This window comes from Lepus europaeus, chromosome 21 (assembly GCF_033115175.1).
Source record: "Lepus europaeus isolate LE1 chromosome 21, mLepTim1.pri, whole genome shotgun sequence".
NCBI classification, from domain to species: Eukaryota; Metazoa; Chordata; class Mammalia; order Lagomorpha; family Leporidae; genus Lepus; species Lepus europaeus.
In genome coordinates this window covers 60,525,924-60,543,170 of record NC_084847.1, presented here as the reverse complement: position 1 = coordinate 60,543,170, position 17,247 = coordinate 60,525,924, and the positions used below count along the sequence as shown (strand labels likewise).

General features: G+C 45.8%; 1 long non-coding RNA gene across 1 annotated transcript; it reads left to right on the top strand.

Annotated features, from left to right (window-relative positions):
• The first annotated feature begins 5,707 nt into the window (after window positions 1-5,707).
• On the top strand, window positions 5,708-13,761 carry LOC133750384 (uncharacterized). Its single transcript, XR_009864705.1, has 4 exons — window positions 5,708-5,788; window positions 6,752-6,847; window positions 8,307-8,515; window positions 13,631-13,761. It is a non-coding gene; the product is annotated as an uncharacterized LOC133750384 (long non-coding RNA).
• The last annotated feature ends 3,486 nt before the right edge of the window (window positions 13,762-17,247 follow it).

Here is a 17,247-nt window from a genome sequence, read left to right as displayed (position 1 = left end):
AGCGTGCTATCCTGCATCAATGTCGACAGTTCCAATTGTGATAGTGGTAGGACTACTATGTCTGGCTCTGCGTTAAATATCTTATTGGTATAATATCTTAATTTAAGTCCCATCATAAGGATGGCATCTACTTTGTTTACTATTTTACGACAATCGCTCCAGGCTATGTGCACCCAAAAAAGTGGTCCATGTCGTTGCCAAATAACTCCTAAGGGGGCCTTGAAGGTAGATATGGTTATGGCAAATAGAGGCACCTGAGGGTCATATCTACAGGTTTTTAAATTTGACAACTGGATGTTAATCTTTGCTATGGTGGATTTGGCTGCTGGTGTCAATGTGATTTTTGAGGAAGGGCTGTTTCCTTTAGTTAATAAATCGTATAGCGGTCTAAGTTCTGCAGGTGTTAGGGGAAGGAAGGGCTTCAGCCAATTGATTTGGCCACATAGTTGCTGAAGTTCATTAAGTGAGTATTTATGCTTGACTTTCAGGTTTGGGCCCAGTGGAGATATATGGGAGGAGATTTGATAACCCAAGAATTGAAAGGGAGGAAAATGTTGTACTTTTTCTGTGGCAACAGACAAACCCAGGAATTGTAAATTTCTTACTGTCTCACTTAGACAGGCATTCAGAATTGCTGCATTCTTGTGAGCAAGTAAGATATCATCCATATAATGTATGACCAAGCACTGATCTTTAAGTGTGCTGGTCGCATGAGAAACGTATCTTTGGCAAATGGCAGGGCTATTTTTCATGCCTTGTGGGAGTACTGTCCACTGAAATCTTTTTGCAGGGAGCTGGAAATTGGGCTCCCATACTGTAAAGGCAAAGTAAGCCTTATCCTGCTCTGCAATGGGGATGGAAAAGAAGCAATCTTTGATATCAATGGTAACTATGTGGTATCCATTAGGAATGGCCCCTGGATGGGGAATGCCGGCCTGGAATGTTCCCATCTTTTTTATATTTTTGTTAATAGCTCTCAAATCCTGTAGAAGCCTATATTTTCCCTGTTTCTTTGGTATCACAAAAATGGGCGTGTTATGAGGGCTAGTGGAGGGTTCTATGTGTCCCTTTTCCAATTGTTCCTGTACCAATTCTTTAAGGATGCTAAGTTTGGGTTGTAATATTGGCCACTGCTCTACCCAGATGTTTCCTGTTTTTTCCCATTCAATGGGGATTGGGCTTGGCTTTTGTATGAGGTGAGCAGTGGCCCCTAGAATTGGGGGTGAATCTTACTTGTAGGTTCTCCATTAAAGCTGCTGGCTTGTGGAGATTTGTGATCCGTAGTAAGGACCGCTTGCATTTGTGAGAGCACATCTCTCCCCCATAAGGTCATGGAAACCTCAGCAATTAGTGGAAAGATGGTTCCTGTATCTCCATTGTCATTTCGCCAAGTTACGGGCGTGATGACTTGATCAGCCAATTTTAATCCTCCAACACCTTGGAGGTCAGGTCCAGGTGCTGTCTGCCAATGTTGTATTTTTCTTGCATCCCTAGCTTTTAAAACAGTAACATCTGCTCCTGTATCAATTAAACCTACAAAGGCAATGTCATCTAAATATAGGGTCAATTTTGGTCTCAGATTGAAGATGGGCATCGACCAGTTAATGGCAGTGGGACTCCCTCTTACTTGCTGGGCTGAGGGCCGCCCCACTGGGAGTTTAAAGGCTTGGTCTTGCAATCTTTTGCCCAATGAAAACCTTTTTTACATCTGGGACACAGTGTTTTGGGCTTGCCCCATTTTGCAGCGTTTGGGCAGTTTCGCCGTAGGTGTCCTATTTCCTGGCATCCCCAACAAACTGGAGGGTTATTAGACTTCTTTGTGCTCAATTTGTTAATGGCCGCAGTCAGGGCTTGTATGGGAGTATCAGCAGGGTTTACCTCTTTTGTGGCTATTATCCATTTAGAAATGTCTTCATTACGGACTGGGGCAATTGCTGCTTTTGCCTCTTTGGTAGCACCTTCCCAAGCTAATTGTTTGACCAAATTGTCTTGATCAGGGCCAGGCAGTAATCTTTTCTCTACTGCCTCCAAGACTCTGGCAAGGAAATCGGGGAACCATTCGCTTGGGCCTTGAACTAGGTTTCTAAAGAGCTGACTATAATCAGGAGGATTTATATTTTTTAAGGCTTTAAGTGCCAAATCTCTGACCTGATCAAAATAGGCAACTACTCCAATGCGGGCCTGTTCTTGAGGATATATGTAGGTGCCACGGCTTGTAAGCATATGAAAGGTTACTGCTATTCCATAGGCAGCATTATTCCTCGCCACAGTTTCAGCCTCTTCCTCATAGGAGGCTTTCCACTGTAAAAACTGTGGTCTTGACAAACATGCCTTGAGCAGTGCAACCCAGTCAAAATGAGTTTGGAGGTTTGCTGCCCATTGTTTGAGCACTTGTTCAAAGTAGGGAGAGTCAGGACCTGACTCTTGAGAAGCCTTTTTTAGCATAGTAAGGTCATTTATGGGCGTTGGAATCCAGGGCCTGAATTCTGCATCCGCTCCTGTATTAACAGCAAATGTGCAGGTGGGACGGGGTCCAGCTGCTGCCCTAAGAGCTTGGGGTGCCTGAGGACTGCCACAAATGTGGGGATCCTCACTGGGTGCGGATGGGATGACCTCGCATGAGTTATTGTGTAAAGGTCCTCTTAGTTCATCCCACGGGTATGTGGGGGGTAGCTGACTAGGCATTGCTACCCTGTTTGCTACGTTGTTTTTTTCACTGTAGGAGTTCTCTCTCCCTAAGTCAGCAACCGTTGTCTGTGAGACAGGGACCTGGAGTGTCAGGCTCCTATCACTCACAGATTCACTATCTTTGATAATCTGCACAGGATTCTGAGAGGGGGGTATCTTTCCCATGTCTGAGCGCTTAAGAGCGGCACGGTACGCCAACTCTAGCCAGAGGAAAGACACGTATAGCACTGCTACCGTAACAAAGCAAATTCCTAGCACCTCAGCTGTGGATGGCATTTTGTGGGAGGTTTCCCTATGCTAGACAAACAGACAGTGGTGTATCAGATCGTACGTATGTCCTGTGCTTAGTGGGGGACTTCCTTGATTTGTTAGGTCAAGGCCGTATGCCCACACGGTGTCTCCGGAGTGTCACCTCTCTCGAGTGAGGGAAGATGACTTGGTTCCGAATTCTGGGATGATCAGTCCCTTATGTGAATTCGCCGGGCGAACCGAAAGTAAAAGGAGGAGCCGAGAAGCGACGTACGCTTCAGGGCGGTGTGTGCTAACCTGGGGTCACTTAGACCGAGGACAAGGACAAGGAAAGGGGCGTAGGAGGGGGTTCTGTGCTCACCCTCACAGAACCGAACAGCACACCAAACACCGAGGGGCCTACTTGCCGAAATCCAGGGGGGACCTCGCCGAGTCCGACACACTGTCTCTTTCTCAGTCACGTTGGCGCGCCAGATGTAGCCGTTGAATCGTTGAATTCTCTACAATGTAGCAGTGGGTTCGTTTCTGAGAAGAGCAGCGTGGTGGGGGCAAGAGGCGCGGAGTCAACACACAGACCCCGGGAGTCCGGTGAGAGCAGGCTTGAGGCGAGCAGCCTGCAGACTCGTTTATTACAGTTGATACAAAGCTTATATAGCCAAGACCAGCCAATCTGGTCAAGGGGCGGTCTATACCCCAACCAATCACAGCCTGTTGCCAGGCAGTTTCCAGAGCCATCCAATCACAGCCTGTCGCCAGGCAGTTTCAAAGCCATTCCTGACTAACTGACGCTCGCTTGCCAGTGGCCACCTTGGCATGGCCTTCTCATTCCACTACATATATATATATATATATATATATATATATATTAATGACATACCGTCTTGCATTAGTCAAGGCCTATTTTGTGGTATATGCTGGCCCATAGTAGAAAAGACAAGTTGCCACAGCTTTCTTCCCTGATCTTAGGCCCATAGATTAAACTATTTCATGGCCACAGAGGATGGGCAGCTACTGGATGGAAGAAGTCTGATTCTTCTGTGAGTGCAAGGAGCAAAGATTTCATCTACCGGTCCCCATCAACCCACTACACACTATCTTGTATGAAACACAAGCCTTTACGGAGGTAAGCCATGGAGACACTGGTACTGTTAGCCCAGCCTGGTCAATGTGCACCTTCTATCCAGCACCAACAGCAGCCTAAGTGAAAGGGATCCCTATTCTAGTTGCAGGATCTGCAACACAAATTCAAACTCTACCAATCTCTCACCTAGTCCATGATCTGCTCCTGGTATATGCGCTTCCCAAATGCCTGCAAATGCCTGTCTAGTGCACCCTCCTCTTTCTCACCAGAGATTTCCCTGCCCTTCCCACCACACACAGTGACTTCTCTCTGCGCTCAGTGCAGACCCTGTTCTTCTGTTTTACCAGCTATTCGGACATCTGCCATTCTATGAGTCTGCTGTGTATCCCGCTTCCCATGCTGGACCTTTCTCTCCCTTTTTGATTCTATCAGTTAGTATTAGCAGACACTTGTCTTGTTTGTGTGTTTACCAGCTGTTCGACTTTACTGCCAGTGTTGGCACATGCTTCCTCAGACTCCGTCTTCTCTTTGATGCCCAGCATTTAGTTACTGGGTCTGGCACCTAACAGAAATAAGTATCAAAGGAATAATTGTCATTATATGACCGTAATGGAGTCGTTTATTTCTTAAGCCTATGATTAAAAACTTTTTTTTTTAAATTTTTTGACATGCAGAGTGACAGAGAGAAAGGTCTTCCTCTTGCTGTTGGTTCACCCTCCAATGGCCACCGTGGCTGGGAGCCAGGTGCTTCTTCTGGTCTCCCATGCGGGTGCAGGGCCCAAGGACTTGGGCCATCCTCCACTGCACTCCCGGGCCACAGCAGAGAACTGGCCTGGAAGAGGGGCAGCCGGGACAGAATCCGGCGCCCCGACCGGGACTAGAACCCGGTGTGCCAGCGCCGCAGGCGGAGCATTAGCCTAGTGAGCCGCAGCGCCTGCCTTTTTTTTTTTTTTTCTTATGATTAAACACTTTTTACAGAGTTGCTGTAATAATCAGTGTGAACATGATGCGAAGGTTATAAACAGATTCGAACAGTAAAGGCTTTATTCTATGCTTTGTAGGTCCTTCTCAATTTATTCAGTCAAATCCATCTTAATGCTTCAATTGAAACACAATGCAGGCCACATTTGCAATCTTAATACTATTAGTAACCACAGCTGAAAAAAAAACTGAATGTGAGTGGAATTAATTTTAATAATATGCTGATATTTATTTTCGATACTATGTTTAATCCAGTCTATCAACAATGTCACCCATGACCTGTTCTACATTCTTGAATTTAAGTCTCCTAAATCCGGCATGCAGGTCGCACTGAAACGCATCCCCACTCCCAGCCGCACGCGTGCGGCGGCGGTGACCGCGCCCCACCACCTGTGCAAAGCGATGGCGAAGCATCGGCAGCCCGCACGCCCTTCGTCCCCACCCCAGGAAGCAAAGACGCGTCCCGCGCCACCGTTCCCGCAGCGATGCTCCAGCCGCAGCTGTCAAACCCAGGTAATGGACGACCCTGTGTGCAAAGAGCCTGGCCGGAGGGGCCGGAGGCCGCCAGTCAGGGAGGGGCCGGAGCCCCGCAGCCGGGGTCTGCCCAGCCCGCCCGCCGCCGCCGCAGCCCCGGAAGCGGGCGGGGATTTCCTGTGCCCGCCCCGCCCGCCCGGCACTGGCTCCGCCGGCCACCGGCTGCGCCGGCCACCGGCTCAGGGCTCCGACACGGGCGGAGGACTCAGCGGGCCAGCGGCGCCCGGCAGGGAGGCAGCGGGCCATCTGCCTGGGGTGAGTGGGGCCGGGCAGAAGGGACGGACGCGGGCATCCCGGGCGGCGGCGGGTGGGATCGGCCCCCGGGGGCGGGGAGTGGGTGGCAGCGGCCTTCCCGGGGGTCGGGCCCCCCTGACATGCCGCGCTTGCCGCTGCCCGGTCTCTGTCCACGCTTGGCTGCCGGGGCCACAGGCTCCTTCGGCTGTCACTCGCGCACCGCTCTCCACGCCACCCTTTCTCGTCCCTTGCTCCTGCCCTTGCGCCGGGGAAACCTGCTCCGGTTCTTGTCGGATTCTCTGCAATCTGACCCTCTCGTGGCACCGCCAAGGAGGAGGGAAGACGCAACCTTATTCTCAAGCAGGTTGGCGCTGCCCACACCCACCCGCCTTGGTCTCGAATGTCCCTGTACCCTTGGACTTCTCGTTTCGATAACATGGCCCTTTTCCTGTCCAACAGCATCACTGCAAAAACTTCCATTTGCGGGTGCCTTGTCACGCAGATGGATGAGGAAAGGGGGAAAACGAACGCCCCAGATCCCAGACTCCAGTAGGCATGGGGCCACCCTGGAACCAGGAAGCCCAGCTAGGGCTGCCAGCTTTACCACCAAGTGTTGGCTCTGCAGGAGTATCTTGGGAAGTGCAGGCTGAGAACAGGTGTATGCCGCACTTCCACAGGGTTTCTATTAGTGGTCCGGAGGCCTCACAGTCAGCCCAGTGGGCTCTGTGAAAAGATACTGCCTATCAAGGGACTCTGCTGGTTAACTGCGGGAAGAGGGTGAAGAAATGGGTAAGAGACAGATGTGCAGATATTTAACTAGAAGTAAAGCCCTGGGGCCCCGGGCAGGATTTGCAAAGGAGTTAGAGAACAAGACAGGGTGGAGAGGGGTACCTGGTGCCTTTGTGTTAAAAGTGAAGAGAGTACAGGGGCTGAAATTCGCAGAGGAGAGAGAAAATCACAGTTTCCCTTTACTGCTTTATGTAGAACTTTTCATTCACGTGAGACACCTGTGAAGAGCTGGAATCACTCCAGGAAGCGCCTATGAGACCCTAAGCCATCTTTAGGCATTGGAGAAGAAAGGTGAATTTGATCTTCCTGTGCTCTGAATTCAGGTTTCCACCACCTCTTATATCAGACAGGCAAAAAAATGAGCAATCTGTCATCTGTCTTTACCTATCCTGGCCTCCTGTGTTCTTGCAAACGTGGAATGAATGTGAGTGAGCCAAGATAATGACCAAGGTGCTGACTTGTTCTTGGAAGGCTTTCACTAACTCTGACTGCTTGGGTATTGAATAACAATCACAAAAATATGTTGCCAAGCAAAAAGTAGTAATGTACAGTCTCATAATAGACTTTTTCTAACATATAGAAGCAAGGCCCCTATCATAACACAAGCAGGTGTCCAAAGAAAAAGCCTATAGCCTGATCTTGTGCACTGAAGGATTATTGAGAAATTTTTAATTTAACGTAAATCTCTTCTCTTGTGATCAAAACCCTCTTCTTCCATGTGTTCCACATGAAGATATAAAACATTTCTCTATTCCTTGATAATATCACACATCATCCCTCCCTAAACAGAAGCTGTGTTCACCATTTTTAACATTTTCATTGGCTGTCTTTCCCATCCCTTTCTTGGTTTTCATTTCTTCTGATGAACATACACTGGCTTCTTCACACACGTATCTAGAACTTTATACATTTTTCTAATGAGATATGACTGGTCCCTGCCGCACACACAGGTTCTTCATCTGTGTGTCCAAATCAAAGGGCTTTTGGCTTGCCCCAGCATCACGTGTGCAGCATAGCTTCCCCGTCTTCTACCTACAGTTCTTCCCCACCCCCACCCCCACCCCCGGATAAAACATCAGCGCCTCACTGACCAACAGTTTCTCTTACCTCTTAGGGTGGCTTTGGAGTCTTACACCTGTTTTCCAAGGTACTGGTGTTTCATCATATTTATTGCCAGGTTTCATCTTATACTTGAGAGTGACAGATCATATGTCTCTTTCTTGAAGCTTGTCCTAAGTGAGACACCATTTAGTTCAGCCTCTGAAGAACTGTACTCATGACATAAATACAGCCCCTGGCTGCGGTTGTCATCTCCTTCTGCACTCATGAGTAAGGACATGACTACGTCCATCTTTTTGGGTGCAGTTCTGTGTGCATCCCTTCCTGCATGTTTCCAGTTGCTCATTTTCCTGTACTTTCAGTGGTTGAGATCAAAGCTTTTAAATTTCCAGGATTGCTAATTTTTTAAAATGAAGATCTTCCAGTCATCAGGGATATTCTGTTTCTAGTAGAAGATCCCCCCAAATAATAGTTAATGACTTTGCTATATAGCACCTACCAATTCATTTATTTCTCCAAGAATCTGTGCTCACATTCAGTTGCTGGAATACATCAAACTTTTAAAGTTCATCTTCCATAAGCTCCTCCTCTCCAGTTTCATCTTTTATACCTGGGACTGTTCACCATAATTCCCTTAGGAATATCACTCCTTTCCATTTTTATGGGCATGGCTAATATGAATTTGTTGCAGGTCACAACCTCGGTTTGCAGCAAAAATGCTTTCAGAACAGACAGCAGCACTGGGGACACGATGGGAGTCAATGAATGCACAGCTGGATGGAGCACAGTCCCATGTGGAAAGGAGAAGCCAGGAAGAGGGGCCATGGAGAACAGCACCGGGGCCTCTGGAACACCCGTGCTGTGATCTTGAAGAGGAGCCACAGTCCCTTCAAGAGAAGGGTGAGAACCACAGGGTTGAGGGGAGGATAATGCATAGAGAAGTCCCTAACCCTAACCCTGACCCTGACCCTGACCCTGACCCTGACCCTAACCCTGACCCTGACCCTACCCCTACCCCTACCCCTGACCCTAGCCCTAGCCCTAGCCCTAGCCCTAGCCCTAGCCCGAACCCTAGCCCTAGCCCTAGCCCTGGCCCTAACCCTAGCCCTAGCCCGAACCCTAGCCCTAGCCCTAGCCCTAACCTGAACCCGAACCCGAACCCTAGCCCTAGCCCTAGCCCTAACCCGAACCCGAACCCGAACCCTAACCTGAACCCTAACCCTGAACCCGAACCCTAACCCGAACCCTAACCCGAACCCTAACCGAACCCTAACCCGAACCCTAACCCGAACCCGAACCCTTACCTGAACCCGAACCCGAATCCGAACCCGAACCCTATAAGAAATCTTTATAAAGATCTTTCAATTGTTATGAATAAATGCTCAGTAATTCATGAATTACTTGTAATTGTGTTACAGTAATGACACATTAACTCTGACAAACAATTAACATCATCAATCAGTTGTCAATATTCTGAGAGTCACATTGTTATTGACATCCTTTGGAGGCTTTGAAGAAGCCAAGGTGTCATATGTGTTGTTATAATTTAGCAAGTAAAAAATTCTAGAGGATGGAGTTCTGGTGTAGCAGGTAAAGCTGCCACCTGTGGTGCTGGCATCCCATGTGGGTGCCAGTTCGAGTCCTGGCTGCTCCACTTCCAATCCAACTCCCTGCTATGGCCTGGGAAAGCAGTGGAAGGTGGCCCAGGTCCTTGGACCCCTGCACCCACGTGAGAGACCTGGAGGAAGCTTCTGGCTCCTGGCTTTGGATCAGCACAGCTCTGGCCATTGCAGACAGTTGGGGAGTGAACCAGCAGATGGAAGACCTCTCTATCTCTCTGCCTCCCCTTCTCTCTCTGTGTGTAACTCTGACTTTCAAATAAATAAATACATCTCTAGAAAAAAATTCTGTACTAGTCACCCCAAGTTCATTGAATTAGTAAAATTCATTCAAGTATTTAAAACACCTTTGACAATAATTTTGAAAACCTTAGATGATATGTAAAATTTCAAGGAATTGAAAATTCATTGATAATGAAGTATGCACTTAATTTAGTAGGTAATGAAAAGATAAATGAGAGAATATGCCAAAATTTTAGTTGCATCACTAGATTATGCCTTTTTGGATTGTTTCTTTCCTATGTGTTCTATAATCCTAATGGCTAATTTAGAGCAACAAGTTAAAATTTGCAAGGTCTTTAAGAAAACATCTCTCATGTAGACTAGTCTGTATTGATGTAAGGCATGATTTCTAGAAATCATGTATTAGAAATCATGTATTCTAATGTTTACTTTTTAGGAACAATGAATGGTGGCCATCATATATATGTGTAACTGCAGATTTTATTATCATTTTTCTACTTCTCATCACAGTTAATTGTTCCCTAATTTCATTATATCAGATACTATATTGATTTTACCTGTGCAAAATGCTTAGCCATCCCATACTGGTTTGTGTATGTGTATACAAGTGTAAGTGTCTGTGTGTGTATGTGTGTTCATGCAGGTGCCCATATAAGACAGCGATTGTATTGAAAATGCTCTGAGGAGCCCTGCTCCTAACTTCAAATACTCAGTCCTCCTTAGAACTGCCCACCTCTGAGGCAGAGCACTGGATCCCTTTTCATTGTTCTAGGCTGAATCGTTTGTCCTCAAAATTCATATCCTTTATTTTATTTTATTTTTTTATTTTTTGACAGGCAGAGTGAACAGTGAGAGAGAGACAGAGAGAAAGGTTTTCCTTTTGCCGTTGGTTCACCCTCCAATGTCCAGCATGGCTGGCACACTGCGGCCAGTGCATCACGCTGATCTGAAGCCAGGAGCCAGATGCTTCTCCTGGTCTCCCATGCAGGTGCAGGGCCCAAGCACTTGGGCCATCATTCACTGCACTCCCAGGCCACAGCAGAGAGCTGGCCTAGAAGAGGGGCAACCAGGACAGAATCCAGCGCCCCGACTGGGACTGGAACCTGGTGTGCTGGTGCCACAGGCAGAGGATTAGCTTATTGAGATGCAGCACCGGCCACAATTCATATCTTTTTTTTTTTTTTTGACAGGCAGAGTGGATAGTGAGAGAGAGACAGAGAAAAAGGTCTTCCTTTTTGCCGTTGGTTCACCCTCCAATGGCCGCTGCAGCTGGCGCATCATGCTGATCCGAAGCCAGGAGCCAGGTGCTTCTCCTGGTCTCCCACGCGGGTGCAGGGCCCAAGCACTTGGGCCATCCTCCACTGCCTTCCCAGGCCATAGCAGAGAGCTGGCCTGGAAGAGGGGCAACCAGGATAGAATCTGGCACCCCAACCGGGACTAGAACCCGGTGTGCCAGCGCCGCAAGGCAGAGGATTAGCCTGTTAAGCCACGGCGCCGGCCATACAATTCATATCTTGAAACACTAATCCCAGGGGCCGGCGTCATGGCACAGTAGGTTAATCCTCTGCCTGTGGCACTGACATCCCATATGGGCACCAGTTCTAGTCCTGGCTGCTCCTCTTCTGATCCAGCTCTCTGCTATGGCCTGGGATAGCAGTGGAGGATGGCTCAAGTCCTTGGGCCCCTGCACCTGCATGGGAAACAAGGAAGAAGTACCTGGCTCTTGGCTTCAGATCAGTGCAGCTCTGGTTATTAAAAAAAAGAAAGAAACACTAATCCCAAATTAAACTATTTACCAATAAAACAATTAAATAGGTAATTAAATTGTAATGGTATCATGGAGTGAATCCCTAATCCAAATGACTGGGATCTTTATAAGGCACTAGGGATGCACAAAGACAGAGGAAGTGCCATGCAAGCACAAAGCAAAATGGTGGCTGATTGGAAATCAGGTAAAGAGGACCCAGAGGAAATCAAGTCTATATTTTGGACTTGGAATTCCAATGTAAAGAACTATGAGAAATTATCCCAACCAGGGCAATATATTATGGAGACTAAGGCAAAGTGGTACATTCTCACTTATGCATGTGTTCAGTGCAGAGCACTGAAGATCTACACAGCAGGGTATTAGAAAGAAATATAATTTGAAACCCGTAGCTTTAGGTGCCTAAATCAAAACCAAGGAAAAAAAAGGAAAGAAAAGAAAAAAATCAAAAGATTAAAAAAAAATCACAGCTAATGTTGTGGTACACTAGGTGAACAACACTTCTGATGTTGGCATCTCATACCAGAATACCAGTTAAGTCCCACCTCCAATGTTTATAATTCAGTCCCTGCTTATGTGACTAAAAAGCAGTAAGAGTGGCCCAAGTTCTTGGTCCAATGCCAACCATGTAGCAGACTTTGATGGAGTTCCAGACTCCTGGATATGGCATGGTTCAGCCTTGGCCATGTGGCCACTTTAGGAGTGAATCTGCCATAAAGATTTATATATATATATATCTGTCTGTTCCATGTAGTCACTGTGACTTCCAAATTAAGAAAATTTCTTAAAAACCAAAAACTGTTCAGGCAAAAATAAACTAGAAATAGGAAGAATACACAAAAAAGAATAAATTAGCTGTGTACATGAATACATATATATATATATATATACATATATTATTTTATTTTTTGACAGGCAGAGTTAGTGAGAGAGAGACAGAGAAAAAGTTCCTCCCTTTCATTGGTTCAACCCCCAAATGGCCACGATGGCCAGCACGCTGTGGCCAGTGTGCCATGCCAATCTGAAGCCAGGAGCCAGGTGCTTCCTCCTGGTCTTCCATGCAGGCGCAAGGCCCAAGGACTTGGGCCATCCTCCACTGCCTTCCCGGGCCACAGCAGAGAGCTGGCCTGGAAGAGGAGCAACCTGAAGCAGTTAGAAATCTAAAATTTATTTTAGATAAACATATAAAAATGACACTAATTGAATTGTGGGTTCCTATAACATAAGATCTAAATTACCTTTCACAGCTTCTAAAAAGCCACATATCTACAGATTTATGGGTGTAATGAATGGGGTGGTTGAAATCAGAATCTTAACTAGGCATTACAATAAATTTAGAGGGGCCAGCACTGTGGTAAAGTGGGTTACTGCCCTGGCCTGAAGTGCTAGCATCCATATGGGTGCCAGTTTGAGACCTGGCTGCTCAACTTCTGATCTAGCTCTCTGCTATGGCCTGGGAAAGCTGTAGAAGATGGCCCAGTCCTTGGGCCCCTGCACCCATGTAGGAGACCTGAAAGAAGCTCCTGGAACCTGGTTTTGGATCGGTGCAGCTCCAGCCACTGCAGCCAATTGGAGAGTGAACCATCAGATAGAAGACCTCTCCCCCTCTCTCTCTCCCTCTGCCTCTCCTCTCTCTGTGTAACTCTGACTTTCAAATAAACAAATAATTCTTTAAAAAATAAATTTAGAGAGCCACTTGTAATCTTAAGAAAATTAATAAATAGAAAACAAGGACACTGCTTGGTCAATTCACTTTAAAACTGCTTCAATTTTCCACAGTTCTATGTGACCAAATATCCCATTGGTGGCTGAGATTCCAATTGCATAAGTAATAAATCTAAAGCAATTTTTGGAGGTGACAAACTGGCTAGATAAAATGGGACCCTATAAAGCCCAAATTAAGTTAAATAAAATGGGCCAATATAAAAAAATCAAGTCATTCAAGAAGTGAAATGTATTACATGGGGACAGTGTTAGGGCGTAGAGGATTAAACTACCATCTGCAGCACCACCATCCCATATATGTGCCAGTTCAAGAACTGGCTCCTCTTCCAATTGAGCTCCTTGCTAATGTGTCTGAGAAAGCAGTGAAAGATGGCCCAAGTACTTGAGCCCCTGTACGCATGTGAGAGACCCTTGTGAGGCTCCTTTTCTCTAGTTTTGGTCCAGACCAGCCATGGCCACTACAGCCATTTGGGGAGTAAATCAGAGGATAAAAAGTCTCTGTTCTTCTCTCTATGAAACTCTGCCTTTCAAATAAAGAAATCTTTTTAAAAAAGAAATGCATTAGGGGCCGGCACTGTGGCATAGCATGTAAAGCTGCCACCTGTGGTGCCGGCATCCCATATTGTGCCAGTTTGAGTCCCAGCTGTTCCATTTTCCATCCAGATCTCTGCTATGGCCTGGGAGGGAAACAGAAGATGACCCAAGTCATTGAGCTCCTGCACCCATGTGGGAGACCTGAAGGAACCTCCTGGATCCTGGCTTTGGATGGGCACAGCTCCAGCTGTTGCAGCTGTCTAGGGAGTGAACCAGTGAGTGGAAGACCTCTCTCTCTCTCTCTGCCTATCTGTAATTCTTTCAAATTAATAAATAAATATTTTTTTAAAAAGAAACAATTGGGCCGGCACTGCAGCTCACTAGGCTAATCCTCCGCCTGAACGCTGGCACCCCAGGTTCTAGTCCCAGTCAGGGTGCTGGATTCTGTCCTGGTTGCTCCTCTTCCAGTCCAGCTCTCTGTTGTGGCCCAGGAGTGCAGTGGAGGATGGCCCAGGTCCTTGGGCCCTGCACCTGCATGGGAGACCAGGAAAAAAGCACCTGGATCTGGGCTTCAGATCAGCATGGTGTGCCAGCTGCAGAGGCAATAGGGGGGTGAACCAATGGAAAAGGAAGACCTTTCTCAGACTACAGGCAGTTATAACCAAAACAGCCTGATACTGGTAAAAAAAAAAAAAAAAAAGAGAGAGAGAGAGAGAAGCACATAAACTGGTGGAAAAGAATAGAAATTCCAGAAATAAAGTCATGCATCTACAACCAACTTAGCTTTGATAAAGGAGCTAAAATCAGTTCCTGGAGCAAAGACAACCTCTTCAACAAATGGTGCTGGGAAAACTGAATCTATAGGCAGAAATATAAAACTGCATGCCTACATTACACCTTACACAAAATCCACTCAAAATAGATCAAAGGCCTTAATCTACAACCCACTAGCATCAAATTACTAGAGAACATTGAGGAAATCTGCAAGACATGAGCATAGGCCAAGACTTCTTGGAAAATAACCCAGAAGCACAGGCAGTCAAAGCCAAAATTGACAAACAGGACTACTTCAGACTGAGAAGCTTCTTCAGTGTGCAAAACAAACACTGAGCAAAGTGAAAAGGAAACCTACAGAATGGGAGAAAATATTTTCAAACTATGCAACTGATAAAGGATTAATATCCAGAATCCATGAAGAGCTCAAGACCCTCAACAATAACAAACTAAACAATCCAGTTAGAAAATGTGCAAACCTAAACAGAATTTTTTCTTTTTCTTTTTTTTTTTTGTTTTGTTTTTGACAGGCAGAGTGGACAGTGAGAGAGAGATAGAGAGAAAGTTCTTCCTTTTGCCATTGGTTCACCCTCCAATGGCCGCCGCGGTAGGCATGCTGCTGCTGGCGCACCGTGCTGATCCGATGCCAGGAGCCAGGTGCTTCTCCTGGTCTCCCATGGGGTGCAGGGCCCAAGGACTTGGGCCATCCTCCACTGCACTCCCTGGCCACAGCAGAGAGCTGGCCTGGAAGAGGGGCAACCGGGACAGGATCGGTGCCCCGACCGGGACTAGAACCCGGTGTGCCAGCACCACAAGGCAGAGGATTAGCCTAGTGAGCCGCGGCGCCGGCCTAAACAGAATTTTTTCAAGGGAGAAAATTCAGATGATCAGCAGACATATAAAAACTGCTCAAGATCACTAGCCATCAAGAAATGAAAATCAAAACTACCATGATGTTTTATCTCACCTCAGGTAGAATGGCTCTCTATAAAAATCAACAAACAACAAATATTGGCAAGAATGTGAGGGAAAGGTACCTTATTCCACTGTTGGTGGGAATTTAAACTGGTGCAGTCACCGTTGAAGACAATATGGAGATACTCCAGAAATCTGAATATAGAACTATAATATAACCCTGCCCTTCCACTCCTGGTTATTTACCCAAAAGAAATCAGCATATGAAAGTGATCTGAAACCCCAGGTTTTATTGTAACCCAATTCACAATAGCTAAGACATGGAATCAATCCAGATGTCCGCCATCTGATGACTGGATAAAAAAATTCTGGTATATACATATTATGAACTATCACACAGTAATAAAAAATGAAAGCCTGTTGTTTGCAACAAAATGGATGCAATTGTAAATGATTATATTTAGTGAAATAAGCCAGTCCCCAAACCAGAAGTGCCATATATTCTTCCTGATCTGTGTTCATTAATAGAGAACCTAAAAGGTAATCTATAGAAGTGAAATTGACCCTTTAAAATGTGATGATTTTGGGGGCTGGAACTGTGCTGTAGTGGGTAAAGCTGCTGCTTGCAGTGCCTGTATCCCATATGGGCCCCGGTTTGAGTCCCAGCTGCTCCACTTCCTATCCAGCTCTCTGCTATGGCCTGAGAAAGCAGTAGATGATCACCCAAGTCCTAGGGCCCCTGCACCCATGTGAGGAACATGGAAGAAACTCCTGGCTCCTGGCTTCTGGCTCAGGATCAGCACAGTTCCAGCCATTGTAGCCAACTGAGGAGTAAACAAGCAGATGGAAGACCCCTCTCTCTCTGCCTTTCCTTCTCTGTGTAACTCTCTCAAGTAAAATAAATATTTTAAAAAATGTAAAAATGTGATGGTTTTTAATAGTCCTTGTCTTGATGAATAATTTTTCATACAATTTGTTGAATACTTTATTTAGTCTAGGGTTAATTTCATAAGCATTAATTAGACTAAAGACAGACCTTTATAAAAAATGAGAAGAGAATAAAGTGGAGGAAGAAGTGTGAGAGCATAAGTAGGAAGAAGGATAGGGTGGAAAGTATCACTATATTCCTGAATCTTTATAGATGAAGTACATGAAATTTCTATACCTTAAATTAAATTTAAAAAAGAAACACTGAAAAAATTCTATGTGTGGTTCTCCTTTATATTTTCATCATAAATATTCTACACACATAGATACTTAAAGTATGGTATAAATCCATACTAGTATTCAAGCCACTTAAATATCCAAAAGTTCTAGTCAAAATCTGATATAAAAATTTCAAGGTTTAAATTTCAGTAAACCTTTTTTTTTAGAAAAAGATGTGTTTATTTGAAAAGCAGAGTTACAAAGAGGCAGAGGCAGAGAGAAATATATATATATATATATATATATATATATATATATATAGAGAGAGAGAGAGAGAGAGAGAGAGAGAGAGAGGTCTTCCATCCATTGGTTTATTCCCCAAATGGCTGCAATGGCCAGAGCTGGGCCTATCCAAAGACAGGATTCAGGAGCTTTTTCCAGGTCTCCCACATGGGTGCAGGGGCCTAAGAACTTGGGCCATCTTCTACTGCTTTCCCAGGCCATAGCACAAAGTTGAATAAGTGGAACAGCTGGGATTCAAACTGGTGCCCATATGGGATGCCAACACTGCAGCTGGCAGCTTTATTCACCTACATAACAGCACCAGCCCCAGTAAACCTTTTTCAATGCTGTATTTATTCAATATTTAGCTTCCAGATTTATGGTTGTACATTGCCATTCCTGACAAGCCACAGTTGACCCCACACAAACTGTCTTCTCCCTTGGAAACTTACGGCTAAGCCACAATATACATGCCCTTATCATCACAGGGACAGACACATAAGAAACCATGAACAGACCCTTTATCCAAAGAACAGAAATAAGCTAAACTATATAATCTTCTTTTTTTTTTAATCTTTGACAGGCAGAGTGGACAGTGAAAGAGAGAGAGAGAGAAAGGTCTTCCTTTG